The following is a 16,367-nucleotide window of genomic DNA, read 5'->3' on the forward strand; positions in this document are numbered from 1 at the left end:
TCTTCCTGATACTAACCAGCTCTCCATTTAGATTCTCCAGTTTTGCCATAGATGTCAGTCAGACTGAGATAACAAACAAGTTTATGATGTGGTACAGCCAGCAACAACATAGAAGTTCGTATCATTGGCTGATCACAGTGATCAGTTGTGATTCAGAGTCTTTTGGGGCCCTGGGCAAAATGGTCAGGGGGCCCCTCCAAGTGTTCATCACAGTTAGGTAATACATAATCTGACACCAACAAAAAATGTCAAAAATGTAATCATTTTCAAATTTTTTAAAAGAACAAAAAAAACCTTAATTAATAAATAACTTCAATGCTATCTTGTTGTAAATAACCCAGATTATAAGGCATCTCCTGGTATCTCCTCCATGCTCTTGAGACTGTGCTGGGAGACACAACAAACCTTCTTGTGACTGCATGTATGGATGTGCCATCCTGGAGGAGCTGGACTACCTGTGCAACCTGATTGGGCTGCAGGTACCGCCTCATGCTACCAGTAGTGACAGGGACACTAGTAAAACACAAAAATAGAGAAGAATCAGTCAGGAAGGATCAGGAGAGAGCAATTGTCTGTGGCCACCACATGCAAAACCATTCCTTTTTAGGGGGTTGTCTTGCTTTTGCCTCTCCATTGCACCTGTTGTCACTTTCATTTGCACCAAAGCAGGTGAAACTGATTTACAATCACTTGAGCTTCCTAAATGTACAGATTGATATCCCTGAAGTTTAACTGACTTGGTGTTATACTGTAATGATTAAGTGTTCCCTTAATTTTTTGAACAGTCATATATATATATATATATATATATATATTTATCTGGGTTGGGAAACAATGCACCAAACTGTTGCAGTTTGGTTGGAGTTGGCATTTTCCATTTAAAAACTTGAAATAGAGGACTTCCGGTTATGGTGACTTGCTAAGAGGACGCTGTTTTCAGTGCTCTGCCACTTTCTATCTTAAATCCTTTTGTAATCCACGGTTGTATGACGGAACCCCATGTTTTGTTCACATTAAGGCCCTGGAATGTCAACTGCAGCAGTTAAATCGGCCAGACATTGAACAAACACGACGCAATCTAAAATAGAAAACGGGGGATCCGATATGGTGTGCTGGTACGACCTACAGAGACCAGTTGTACACATTTGAGAATCCGTCTGACATGGAGGCCTTTATTGAGCGAATTACAAAAGAAAAAGGGTCAGCCTCAGGATGAGTAACTTTTAAACTGCAAACAAAAACAAAAACGTGAATATGGGCTAACTCACATGCAAGTATTATGTTATTGTTCGTTACACCAGTGGCATTTGCTTATTTTGGACTAATTTAATACATTTGGAATCTATAAAAGGGACAGTGAACGATTGTCAATGATACGCTCTGAAGTAGGGGTGGGCGATATGGCAAAAATATCATATCACGATTTTTTAAAAATAAAATCACGATTTCGATTTTATCACGATCTTAAATTGGAAAAAGAAAAACAGACAATTTAGACCAAAGAACCTTTCTTAACAGATTTTATTTCAAATAGTCGCAGTTTTGCCTGCATGTGCAAACAACGCAAAGTTTAAGGTAAACAACAACAACATTCTAATAAAGTGCACTCTTCCAAAGTAGTAACAGAAAGTAAAATATCAATCAAAGACATTACTGACAGTCATTTAAACAGGATTTTTTTTTATCAAAACACTAAATAGCTTATTGAAACGCAAAAATACAAACTAAAGTGACTGTGGTTATCTCTTTTAGTGCAACAGTTTTGAACAAAAAATATCAGATTACATGCATACATACATGATTAATGTTTGGTTATGTAACGCCAACGTTGTGTGGTATGCCTTAATTACAAGTTTGAAAACACCAATGCTAAATTTGAATAGGTTAATACAGTAACGTTAGATATTGGTTTATGGAAAATGGTGAGTTTACATTAAGTTATTGTTTTGTTTAATCTAAATAGATACATGAGCGCTAAGATATGTTGAGCCTCTTGGGGCTCACTGTCCATTTCGTTTATGTAGTCTATACAGTATATGTGGGGTATATCAATACTATATGGTTTAGAGCAATCTAATAGCAAGATTAGGGAAAGAAGTACAGTTGGACTGACTCATGTGTTGCAAGGTACGGAGCAGTCGTTAGCTGTAAGGGGAGGTCTTAACATTAGGAGGGGGGGCTACCCTTTAGGGTGGATTTACTTGGGACAAGGTGCTGTTAAAGGTTCACAAAGTTGGATGTGGGTTGAAACATTCGTGTTAGTCAATGCTAATGTTTCTCAAATGTAGTCCTTTTTACGTCCATATGGGTAATCAAATTTGTGTCAGTCATGTCACAAGGTGTGGAGGTTAAATTTACATTCTGGAATTGCAGAGGCTTGCAAAAAACTAAAAAAAAATCAAACAAGTCATGAATAGACTTAGTAATTTACAATCCAAAATTATATATTTTACAAGAAACACATTTATTAGCAAAAGATGAGATTAAAATTAAGAGGAGGTGGAGGGGGTGTGTTTTTCAGCATCTTTTTCTACACATGCTAGAGGTGTTATGACTTTAAATCATAAATCAATACCATTTCAGATAAAACATCTAATTAAGGACAAGGCTGGTAGATACTTAATTATACAGAGCACCCTTCTGACAGAAAACTTGAACTTAATATATGTCATGGTCTCAGCCTGGAGGCTCCAGGGTTTTGGTTTTTTGGACTTTCTTGGTTTGGTTTTCTGGGTTTTGGGTTTCCGTTCTGGGTTTTGAGTGTTTCTGGTTTGGGTGTTTCTGGTGTCTAGTTTAGTCTTCCCTGTCTTGTGCTCTGTTTCCCCATGCACTTCCTGTTTTATTTTGATAGTCATGTCGCCCCAGTGTCTGAGTTCTAGTTTTGCTTCCTTTGGTTAATCATCCTTGATGTGTCCCACCTGTGTCTGCTTCCCCACTTGTTCTCCATTGTTAATCAGTTCCGTTCCTTTAAAAAGCCCTTGCGCTGTCTTGTCTTTGTGGTATCATTGTTGGTGATGAGGTTTGATGGTTGGCTTGTTGGTGGCATCTGCCCATGTATGGATTTTGGTTTAAATAAATTCTTTGACACTGGTTCCTCTGCATCTGAGTCTCTCACCTTCACCCCTGCCTCATTGGATCTGTGACAGAATTATACCAACAAAGAAGGACTCAGTGGAGTTATTAACTCTTTTCGAGTTTTTTTTTGTAGACAGGCGGCGAAGCACGCCGAGCAGGCCAACCGCGCAGCTCTGCCTGCTTCGCCGGTGGCCCGTAACTCAACAGGGATTAGGGGTTGCGGGATCGGGTCAGCAGTCTTGGACTATGGCAAGAGAACCTATGAGGGAACCCGGCTGGCCCGAGGGGGACCTTGCTCCCTGTGGGGCGGGAAGCCCCGGCGGTGTAGGAGAGACACTGCTGGTGGTCCAGCCCTTGCTGAACCCACTCCCGCACCACGTGACCTGTTGGTGGACCGGCTGACTTCTGCACCACGTGTCCTGTCGGCGGACCGGCCGATTCCTGCACCACGTGTCCTGTCAGCAGTCCGGCCCACTCCCGCACCATGGGCCCTGTCCACGGGCCGACCAGCCACTAGGCCCTCTCCAAGGTCTGCAGCGTCCCCCGAGGCTCAGGCCTCTCCTGAGACTGCTGCATCTTCTGCCCTGCCTGTGTCGATGGCCGCTGCTCCGTGTTCTCCAGCGTCAACGACTGTTCCTGTCCCTCCGGTGGTGTTGGCGGCCACTACTCCGTGTTCCCCAGCAGCTTCGACGACTGTTCCCGTCTTTCCTGTGGTGTCAACGGCCGCTGCTCCGTTTTTTCCAGCGGCGTCGACGACGGCTCCTGGTGTGACGTCACCGCCTCTCCCAATTCCTGTTGTGATGTCACCACCTTCGCCTCCGCTCGTGGTTCCTTTAAAAAGCCCTTGCGCTGTCTTGTCTTTGTGGTATCATTGTTGGTGATGAGGTTTGATGGTTGGCTTGTTGGTGGCATCTACCCATGTAGGGATTTTGGTTTAAATAAATTCTTTGACACTGGTTCCTCTGCATCTGAACTCTCACCTTCACCCCTGCCTCATCGGATCCGTGACAATATATATGCTTCCAATAATGATGATCCAAGGTTCATCAGGGATCTGTTTTATACTCTATCTGCATTTACTGGCAATTGCATCATAGCAGGGGATTTCAATTGTATTTTGGATCCATTAAAGGATCGGTCATCAGGCATAGATAAGAGCAGGGAAGTTATATTTAATTTTGAAATTATGAAAGAGCTGAATTTGAGGGATATTTGGAGAGAATTAAAACATGATGCTATACAGTATTCCTGTTACTCTAGCACTTTTCAATCATATTCCCATATTTTTAATATCAGCAAATTTGGTTTCTAAAATTAAAGATTGTGATTATAATATCATTATTTCAGATCATGCACCAATTTCATTGCTGTATATAGACTCAAGGCTCACAAGAGATCCATCTAAATGCAGATTTCAACAAAAATGGTTGCAAGTTCATCACCTACCTTGGTGAACAAATAGATGTTTTTTGAGATTAATACATCTGAAAAATCAGCATGTGTCTTATGAGAAGCTTTTAAAGCATTTATTAGAGAATAACAGTCCTGGAGAGGGAAGTATTTTGGAAATCCTGCCCTAAAACTCAACAAGAATTATAACTGAGGTCGCAGTATAATGAATTATCAGCTTTTAAAGCAACGGGAAGCCTATTGAGACTTAAACAAGCATTTTATGATCAAAGAGAAAAACCTGGAAAGATATCAGCTTGGTGCATTAAACATTTACAAAATGAAAGATCTGTTATTGAATACACGGGGACCAAGGGGGGTAACATAGTTGATCCTATAGAAATAAATGAGGATTTTAGACTGTTTTATGAAAATCTATACGACTCTGATAAAAATGTAGAACTTCAGTTTCAAAAAATCTTTTTAGATAATCTCAAAATACCTTGCATACCTGAGGAGTCTAGATTCAGTTGGAAGCTGAGTTTTTATTAGCAGAGATATCTGCAATTGACAGTATGCAATCTGGGAGTCTTTGAGAGAAGCCTTGATTTACACTGTTACCAAAACCAGGGAAACCCTGCAATAGATGTGAAAATCTCAGACCAATAAGCCTTCTTAATTCGGATGTAAAGGTACTATGTAAAGTTCTCGCCAAAAGACGAGAGGGCTTACTCCCAGGGATAATTGGAAAAGATCAAAATGGTTTTATTAAGGGTTGTCAAGGGTTACACAATGTCAGGAAAGTACTGAACATACTATACAGCTAGAAAGAAACACCACTGCTCTTCTATCATTAGATGCTGAGAAAGCGTTTGATAGGGTCAAGTGGCCATACATTTTTGATGTCCTTGAACGCTTTGGATTTGGGGAAAACTGTTATATTGTTATATACTGACCCTGGTGTAGATATACAAAACACACAATATCCTCTGTCCTCTGTCTTCTGTTTACCATAGCAATAGAACCCCTGGCCATAGCTGTACAATCCCATACAGAGATCTCTGGTATAACTATAGGTCACACAGACCATCGTATCGCTTCGTTATTGTTTTTATTGAAAAATCTGGAAAAGTCCATTCTGGCCTTGTTAGAATTGATATATTAATTTGGTAAATTTTCAGGCTACAAAATTAATAATTCCACATCTGCTATAATGTTACTAAACTCCAAAGAGAGACGTAATCCAACTACACAAGCCTCCCAGTTCAGAGTTGCAAATAATTTTACATATTTGGGAGTAAACATAGTACCAAATATAAAAGAGGTTGTGAACTCTAATTATGATCCTATTATGGAATCAATTACTAGTTTAATTGTCAGATGGACACCTTTAACTATCTCCTTAATTGGAAGAATTAATATTCTGAAAATGAACATACTCCCCAATCTGCTTTATCTATTCCAGAATGTCCCACTGCCTCCAAATTTATTCTCAAAGTTAAAAAATGATTTATAAATTCTCTGTGGAAGAACAAATGACCCAGACTACACTTATCCCTCCTGTACTTACCTTATGACAGAGGGGGGCTCCAATGTCCTAATCGTCTTTGGTATTACTGCGCAGCCCAGTTGAAAACCATTATGTTTTATTTTACAAAGGACAACCCTCCTGACTTGAAAGAGATGGAATCTCACTATTACCTCTTCCCATATATATGTACTCCTCTAGTCCTATGATACTTAAAAAAACTAACTAATTCCTCTATTGGGAGTAGGACGCAAGCCTTGCACACCTCGCTTTATGATGACTGTATGGAGGGATGGACTAGGACACTGGTGATTACAAGTCATAGGAAAAACATTTGTTAGTTACTTAGTGATTTAATTTTGCTGTGTATATGTGTATGTATACATGTATGTGTATTTTTTTGTTTTTGGCTGTTTGTTTGTTTGTTCTTTCCTTTTTCTTAATTTATTTGTACTTTTCCTGAGCTTATCCACTATCATACTTATGTACTGACGGTTTGGAAAAAAGTAATATAGAGTGTGTTTAAAAAAAAAAAGAAAAACTTGAAATAAACACCAGGCATCTTGTGAAGGCCGTTCTGTTTGGCAGATGATTATCAACGGTCCACCAAAGACGCTTTTCAACACCGTTCCTGGACCAAATGACAAGTCATAAAGAAACAATAAAAGTTACTCAAATCAATTAAAACAAATACATGATGAAGAAAAGTGTCAGATTGTTCAAACATGACTGTGATACAGGTCATTGGAAAAAGCTAGATAACTGCCACTCGCTGTGGCCATGTTGTGTGTGTGTTCTCTCAGTGTAACTCCGACACTGGTCAGAATCAGGACTGCTGCTTGTTATTCAAACACACCACCTTGTTTCAGTTTGGGAAATGAACTGCGTCACATGTGTCTCAGCAGTGGGAACAGCTCTGACATCAAACCTCAGAGAGCTGATGGAGGCAGGGGAGTTGTTGAGGAATATGTTTTACTGCAAGATGGAAAGACACCACAGCATGCAGCCATGACTCACATCAACTTAGAAAGGTCTTTTACTTTGACTGTGGTGGAGCTGGTGATGCTGAACCAGTCACCAGTCATCTGTGTTTTTGATTCATACATCCACAGTTTAATGTATAACATCGAAGATGAAGGACCTGCCACTTGCGGGGCACTGATGTCATCATTGTGTTGAATCAAAACAAGATTATTATTCAGCCTCACAAACAGTTTATTTGTGGCAACGTGTGCATTAAAGTGTGGAGTATGCACTTGAAGCATTCAGTGTAGTGTGTACTGAGACGACCCCCCCCCCCCCCCCATCAGTGTGGTTGTGGCCTATGTGGTTACGTCAGTCAGGACTCGTGTCAAGGCTGCAACTGGCTATGCAGCTCTTCCACTCCTCTTCTCCTGGCTCGCGTTCCTGAAGCGTGGCTTCGCCAGGTGTGGTCCTCCTCCCTTTGCACACTCCCACCTCCTCCGCTCCTCCTCCCTCCCCTCTCCCTCTCATCTCGCTCCCCTTAACCCTGACACTCTGCGACCTAAACTCTGATAATGGAACAACAGCCCTGCCATTCCTCACCCCTTGCCAACTGACACACTTCCAGAGGGGGGATAACCTTGTTCCTCACATTTCTCTGATGCCTCTGCTCTGTGCTCCTGAAAGTCCCTCTTCCTTTTAGTGTCTCCTCCACACTGTTTTAATGAGCAGTTCATCTCATAACCACAAAATATATGTGCACGTTATCGCAGGTTGAGTTAACACAGCAGTGATCCAGCCCATACTACACACATCTGCTCAACTGGGCTTTGAATCTTGATAAGAACAAGTCAGCAGAGGAGGAAATTCTCTAAATTTAAAGCTCCATCCAGTCTAAAAGGTAGATGTCCATGTGCTGCTTAATTATAAAGCAGGTCTAGGTTCTATATTAGGGTTAGTGAAAGTATGAAAGCCTCAGTCCACAGAGAAATGCACACAGCCTGTATTCAGAAACTGAGCCTTAAAACCAGCCGTCAGGACTTCTGGAACTTTGTGATGTCACAACAAGGCAGTCACCAAGTCCTGCCCACCTAGACCCACCATCCGAACCTTACACGATTTGGTTAGCATAGTTAGCATCTTTTATTTGTTTATGTTGTTTGTTAGCTTGTAACTGTCAGTGGCTGACACAGTCTTGGTGATTGTGCTAATGCTAACTCTCTGTCTCTGTACTGACAAGGTTTCAGGTTTTTTTTAGTCCCACCCCCTGTCCCCACAAGTTGACAGGATTGGTTCCTTAGGCTTGTGATGTATGAAACCCTGACTGTCTGAATCTGTTTTTATGAGACTGTCATTGTTTTGTTTTTTTGGTCCTGTTAAACACAGCAAAAATTTTAAACTAAATGAATCTTTAAACCTTCAAACACATACCTCAGTGTATGGTCTATCACATTTTCAAAATAAAAGACAATTAATTTACTGCTTCAAAGTAGGAGTCCTAGAAATGTAGTGGAGTTAAAAGTACAATATTTGTCTTTAAGTATAGTGGAGTAAATACGTTTCTAAAAAGAATACAACTCAAGTACAGAACAGATACTGGTAAAAAAATACTAAGTACAGAACTCAAGTAAATGAACTCTTGAGCTGTGTCACCTCAGGTGAGATTAGAGCACATTATGGGTTCACATCACCTACAGGGTTTTATACATTGATTTCCTCCCATCATCTTCTTCAAAATCAAGATTTATATTAATTAAAAAAAGTAAAATATCTGATTAAAATCATATTAAAATAATCATGATATAAATCCAATGCCTGCGCCCTGATGCACTGGGTTCCTTTGCATAGATAAGTAAATATGCATTGGAATAGACAAGAAAAGAGACTCACTTGATTTTAATTGAGTTCGCACTTTTGCCACTATGTTTTGTAAGTAAATGCTTTCAGAATTTTCTTTCTTTCCTCAGTGTTTTGCTGGTTCTTCAGTCTGATGTCCATGGTTTTCTAAAGGCCTCTCTGCTGCAACCTTGAAAATGAATGTGATTCTGGCATAAATCTACACTTGTCCAGATAATAAAATCTCTCTGCACCATGCTCATAATGCAATAAATTCACGTTCAACATAAATAGTGATAAGACTGGTAATTATCTGTTGAGGAAGAGAGATTAAAGAAATCAAAGGGAGTCAGTTTTTATTTCCCATTTTCAGTTGTTATGAAATGTATGCAAAAACTTTGAAGATCCTCAGAGGGGAGTGAGGGTCAAGGCTTTTTTGAATGGGGTGTAGATGGAGTCTCTGGCACTGTTTGTGGCAATTTTTGCACTTCAAGATGTCAGCAAACTTGCCTTTTTTTGACAGTAAACATTCATATAGATGGTGCTGAAAGAAATGTGTGTAAAAGTGTATTGACCTCACTTGCCCAGCTGTCAAACTTTCTCAATGACTCCCTGTTTGATCTTGTAGATTTAATCTTAAATGACAGGTTTAGGGTTCCTTCATCACTATGAACACACACTTCTGTCATGGTGCGGTAAGGCTGGACCCAAATGCAGCCAACACAGGGGAATGAAGTGCAAAAATGTTTTAATAACAAAAAGGTGCCAACTTACAAACAAGGAACGAACTGAACAGAAACACAGGGGACTACAACAGCAGGTAAAACCGATGACAATTACAGGAGATAATAGGCAACATGACAAACCAGACATGACCAGACGAACGGACACAGACAGAGGCAGCACAGAGACTATATAGACACAAGGGAGGCAAGGGTGATTGAACACAGGTGAAACACATTGGGGCGGGGCAGACAATCACCACACAGAGTAACAGGACCAAGACAGGAAGTAAAAACAGAGACACACAAGGAAACCAAATACATAAAAAACAGGAAGTGACAAAAGTCCAAACATAAATTCAAAGAGAAAGTGTCTGCCACGGCAAACCATGACAACTTTAGTGCTTGTGATTATTTTGAAAAATTGAACATACACACATTTTTCAATTCAATTGTTGGATTAATACTTGTATTGACATAATACACCTATAAAATGTTATATTTATTCCTGTGTAATATTTAGTATTCACTGAATTTTCTATTTATTTATTTTTGTATATTATAAGTGCTCAACCATTAATCATTATGGTTGTACTTTTCAATGTGTTTCACTGTCAATAAAATCCCACTTTACAATATCTGCTGTTTCATCTCCAACATCATAATCTTCATTATTATTTTTATTATTATTATTATTATTATTATTACTACTACTACTACAGCACTTCTATAAAAGGTTCCTCACAGAGCTTCAAAAGGTTCCTCAAGTAACCTTAAGAGCAAGTTCTTCTAAGAACCTTTTCTTGAAGGTTCCTCAAAGCACCTTAAGAGGTTTCTCCACAGTTTTAAATTGAACCTCCAAAAGTTCCTCAAGGATCTTTTTTTTTTTTTACTTTTTGTTTTAACCCGACGCCCATGAGAGTTTGTTCAGAATGAAAACTGAACTATCATGGGCGTCGGGTCAGGATGCATGGACAGGAAAAGGCCATGAAACATCAATCATTCCTCTGACAAAGGTTTATTGTCAAAGCTCAAAATAATTGTGTTTTAAACATGAAAGGGAAGAAAACTCATTTATTTATTTATCTATTTATTTAATTAGATCCCCATCTGTCACTGTTGTAAAAGTGGCTCCTTTTCATGGGTCTCCTTAAATTCATAAACAATTCTTCAATGACGACAGATACATCAATACACATCCATATCATTCATACTCACAATGAGACTCACAACACACAACAACTCAAAACCTCTCTAACACATACAATAGCTCTATTTAATAATTTCATTTCTTAATAACTGGGAAAAGAAAACTGAGTCACAACAAAAGAAAAAATAAATAGGTGGGATGAAATAGTCTCCATTTCCATTTAAGAAAACTAACAAACATAAAATTATTATAAACAAGAAAGTCAATGTTCTATACCATTCCTTGTGTAAACAAATACAATCTTAACTTTTTTAAAAACATATTCGTCATTTTTCTGATGTCAAGAAATTTGGTAATGAATTGTGTCTGTGTTAAACTACACTGCTCAAAAAAATTGAGTTAAGGTGCTAATGGCAGACCTGCCAATTCTGGTGTTCTCTGGTGAATGCCAATCGAGTGGCACGGTGCTGGGCTGTGAGCACAGGTCCCACTAGTGGATGTCTATGCCACCCTCATGGAATCTGTTTCTGACAGTTTGGTCAGAAACATGCACACCAGTAGCCTGCTGGAGGTCATGTTGTAGGGCTCTGGCAGTGATCCTCCCGTTCCTTCTCGCACAAACGAGTAGGTACCGGTCCTGCTGCTGGGTTGATGTCCTGCTACGGCCCTGTCCAGCTCTCCTCGTAAAACGGCCGGTCTCCTGGTATCTCCTCCATGCTCTTGAGACTGTGCTGGGAGACACAACAAACCTTCTTGTGACTGCACGTATGGATGTGCCATCCTGGAGGAGCTGGACTACCTGTGCAACCTGATTGGGCTGCAGGTACTGCCTCATGCTACCAGTAGTGACAAGGACACTAGCAAAACACAAGACTAGAGAAGAATGAGTCAGGAAGGATCAGGAGAGAGGAATTGTCTTTGGCCACCACATGCAAAAAACCATTCCCTTTTTGGGGTCTTTTGGGGTTGTCTTGCTTTTGCCTCTCCATTGCACCTGTTTTCACCTTCATTTGCACCAAAGCAGATGAAACTGATTCACAATCACTTGTGCTTCCTAAATGTACAGATTGATATCCCTGAAGTTTAACTGACTTAGTGTTATACTCTGATGATTTTGTGTTCCTTTAATTTTTCTGAGCAGTGTAGTTCTTCATGGAGGCAACACAACATGACGCTGTGATACCTGCAGTAAAATAATGAAGTCTATCTGTGAGGAATGATCAGTTACTATAAAGTATTTGTGGTGTTTTAAATATGATGATATTCCTGATAAAGCGACTAGAGAGTAGTTCAACCTGCTTTTAACACTTAAGACAAATGATGATTAATTGATTAATTGATAAGAGTTTTATTCTGTGCTCCCTGTAATCTATTCAAATGACTCTCTGTTGTGTTGGAGCAGATCACTCAACAATGATCTAACTGTGATCATACTAATGTTTGCACTAATTGTTTAAATAACTAGGCATGAATTCAGATGGTCAGATGGACATTCTCACCACCATCTGATAAACAGTGATCCCTAATAACTTTGCCTCTGTTACTTGTTCAGTTGCTGTATCTACTTTAGCTCATAGTAAACATGTCTTTTCATGTCTTCACATTTTCCACACCACGAAACAGTATTTGATGAATACGGGACGCAGTTTGTCCCGTATTTTCGTACATGTTATCTCCTAAAAGTGCTGTGAATAATTATAATGTCAAGTAATCATTTTGCAACGCAGAAAACAGTGGGCCACAGGAATCTTTTAGTTCCTGAAGAGAAGTACCTGGAACTTTTTGGTCAAAACGCAGCTTTATATAAAGATAAATAAAGTTCTCAGAGACTAACATGGACAAAGTAAAAGAACTGAAGAGGAACATGAACTTGTCAGCAGAGCTGTCGCTACAGATGATCAAGAATGAATGAGTTGTAGTGAAGTCTTTAAATAACCTTGTAGTACCCAGGTGAACCCAGTCAAGTAAATGAAGGGTGGTAAGTGTGAAAACAAGAGCCAATCCTAAAGTCCCCCTTAAACCCTAAACCCTGAACCCTCACACACGTAATTGACATTGCCTGGTGAGTGTTTGAGAGCGAGAGGCTGCAAGGGCTCAAAATGGTATAAAGACAAATGTGACAACACGTTACCTGCCAAAACATTGCATTCAATTGTGGGTTTGGCACATTTGAATATACATTTTTATTCCCTCCCTTCGAATTCCCCTGGAATTCATCATCATGTCATCATACGACAAATAACTCCAAAGTTCTGTCTCTGAATCACAGTGAGCTCTGTGTTTATAGGGTCATACACTGTCTTTTTTCTTGTAATGCTAACAGTAAGGTTCGTTCCTGTCTACTTTTAGGGCTGTTGTTTGCAAACAAAAGACATTTAATGAGCCGGAGCCTGAGCCTCACAAAACAAGAAGTGTTTGAACAAAAATGAAGATTCACTCCTACTGCCTCGCCTCTGCACTATTTACAAACTGTAGCATTAGCATTAAAGCTAGCAGCAAGCTCACACAAACAAAGACTGTCTAAGCCCAATGTACAATAGTACGTTAGCAATAAACAGAGGCTGCTGAGCTCAGCGGAATTACACACAAGTTTCACAAGGTTTTACAACAATGTCAAAATGGAGGATGAAGAGGAGCGAGGTCCTGCTGTCAGCATCGGCCCTAAGCTGCTTCATCTTCATCTTCTTTTGGTTTGATTGGTGGATGGCGACCACCTTGCAGGTGCATTACTGCCACCTACTGGACTGAATGTGGAACATTTGATTAGCAGGGAAAAAAATACAAAAAAACTAAATCCTCTCTATCAACCCTGTTTCTTTGAGAGATAATAGATGACTGTACGTTCCCGCTCACACATCTCTAAGCAGATTCGCAACATAATACTGGCTACACCTTCTACTATAGAATCCAATCCAACTGGATTGAACAGTAGAAAATGAACTGGTGTCAAGCTGATCTAAATAACATATTTATTAGAATTCCTAGACCAACAGTGTCATCTGTTTTAGGAATTTATTTATCCATTAAATGTATTTTATAATGTTACATATTTTTTTATATTACTGGTTATGTTGTTGCTGGTGGTTTAACAATTGTATTGCATCCTTGTGATCTTATGTGCTGGATGTCTTGGACACTCCTGTACTAAGAGTTTTCGGTTTTTATGGACATAAAAGATTGAATAAATAATAATGAAAATGAATGAAGACCAGCGTTCCAGTTGCTGACAGGCTGGTAATTATCATTAGGTGCAATGAAAACCTGTTGCATCAGAATGACTGGTAACTATAGTGACTGATAAAATTCAAAACTACTGGATAAATATCTTAAATGGTGTCAGTTAATCATATATTGGTGCTGAAGCAGATGTTTAGTGCTGATGTTTAGTGATGATGTTTAGTGCTGATGTAAGTTTAGTGAATAAAGAGCTCTACAGTGACACTGACTTACAGAATTAAGTGTCTGCAATAAACAAGAATTTACTCTTTTACACTGAGTTACATGAATTCCCTCTTCGTAATCAGCATGTTTATCAGCGCTGAGCACAGACTGACTGTTTCACATGTGAATTCATGCAAACCAAGTGGTTCATTCAAGAGCAGCTGCCCACTGTGATGGATTACTACAGGAGATATATTTAAGAGCGAGCAAGGTTGCAATTGAGTTTGGCCTTAACTAACAGTGTTTTCCTATTGTTAGCTGAACACAAAAGCCAAGATCTGAAAGGAGCACTGTCAAGAATAGGAGCTGTTCAAAATCAGGAACCTTGTCAAGGGCAAGAAGTGGTGGTGATTTATTATGCACATACACACACCCCAACCCCCCAACCACTACATCAGTGCTGCACAGCCCCTTCACACAGTGTGTGCTGCAAGGATTATGTTTTTGTGTTGTTATTAATTTGTTACTCACTGTCCTGATAATGACGTTCTCATAGAATATTGAGAGATAATGTAAGTTTCAAATGTTGTTTGCTACCAGTTTTAAAAAGGATGGTTATTTTTATCTTGTAAATGCTTCACAGATAAATACACATTCAGATTACAGTGAAAAGTTACTGTATAAATGATTTTAAACCAAAAAAAGTAAATGTCTCATATAACAAGTACTGATTGATTGCACCTGCCTATCTAATTATTAAAATGCTAGCTTATAGCCTTTAGCCTGACATACCAGCTTGGCCTCTTATGCACAGCTAATGCTACCTCACTAGGTACAATGGTTTGAGTTAGCTGGGTGTCTCTGCTAGAGAGCTGTGTCCGACAGAACAGCTCATCGCCCCTGATGTAAGTGGGTCCTGCATATAGTGTTACTCAGCCTGTTAGTGTTAGCACTAGCTTAGCATCGTTGGCAGTTGGTGCACTCCTGTTCACCGGTGTTTTGATGGCAAGAGCAAGCAACTGGTTTTTGACCGTTGCATGCCCCAATGGTAATCCTCCTGTTAGTCTGCGTGCTTCTCGAACAACACACACTTGTAACAGGGGACTCCATCACACGGAACGTTAGCTTAGCATCACCAGCTATTGTTAACAGTCTACTTGGTTCTACCAGAGCGTCTGACATAGAGGTTCTGACATTCATGTGTTAGCAAGGACGGTAGAGTTGCCACCTTTGATGTGGGAAAAACCAGGACACTTGGATGTTTTTTTTTATTTTTTGTTTTGCTTTTTTTTTGCCTTCATTCAATAAGACAATAGAGATTGACAGAACATGCAGAGACAGAGAGCAGGGAAACGACATGCAACAAAGAGTCCGGCCAGCCAGGAGTCAGACTGGAAACTCGCTGCTCAGGACATCTATCCTGACTTCATATGCGCCCTAACCACTTAGCTATAAAGTTATAGGGCTGTGGATATGGATGGGCAGCAGTAGCTAGGTAACAAGGTTAATTGGTCACTGTTGTACCTGTTTTCATACGTTTTCGGACACAAGATTGAACATAACCAGGAAGTAAACAGAAAAGCTGTAGAAGGAAACAAACACGGTATTATTTGAAATTACGAAATTCTAAATTAGTGCATTTTCACAATTGTTGTCCCGAGATTATTTCTGAAATTGCGCTTAGGGTGCTTGTGTCACATAGGGAGAGACATACTTCACCACCTGGCTTCACCAACACTGTAATCCATGTCAGCGTCAAAAACGTTAGGATGAAGATCACAAAGGAAAGCCTGACCAGGATGTCTGAGTGTGTCTCTCTCTCTGGTCCTTTACTTGTCCAGGGTAATGATGTAGGGTTACTTCACTGAACCGCTTGCTGAGCAGGAATTTGGTTTTGGTGATAACTGGTCTTCTGTCCCAACCTACTGAAGGTGGATGGCCATATTACTCTCAAGTTCCCTAAATATGTATATCTCAAAGAACTACCTGTCATCCCCACAAGCAGTTCACCACAGGTGGTGGTGAGATCTGCCACAAAACACCCGATAAATTCACAACTGTATCTCCACATGCAGGCTACCAAAACCTTTACCAAAAATATATCATTTCTACAGACTAGAAGGTACAAGTTAGAAGTAGATTAGAAGTTTCAGATCATTATCTGCTGAAGCCTTGTAAAATAACACTTTAGCACTTACAAGCAGGTTTTCATTAAGGATATCTCCATTCAGCCTTCCCCTAGTCCTGATCAGGGTTCGAATTACACTGTGGCTTTCGGGGGAACCATATTTTTCGTTTGTATTTATAATTAACGAGTTCATTC

The sequence above is a fragment of the Seriola aureovittata genome, chromosome 5 (assembly GCF_021018895.1).
Source record: "Seriola aureovittata isolate HTS-2021-v1 ecotype China chromosome 5, ASM2101889v1, whole genome shotgun sequence".
Taxonomy (NCBI): domain Eukaryota; kingdom Metazoa; phylum Chordata; class Actinopteri; order Carangiformes; family Carangidae; genus Seriola; species Seriola aureovittata.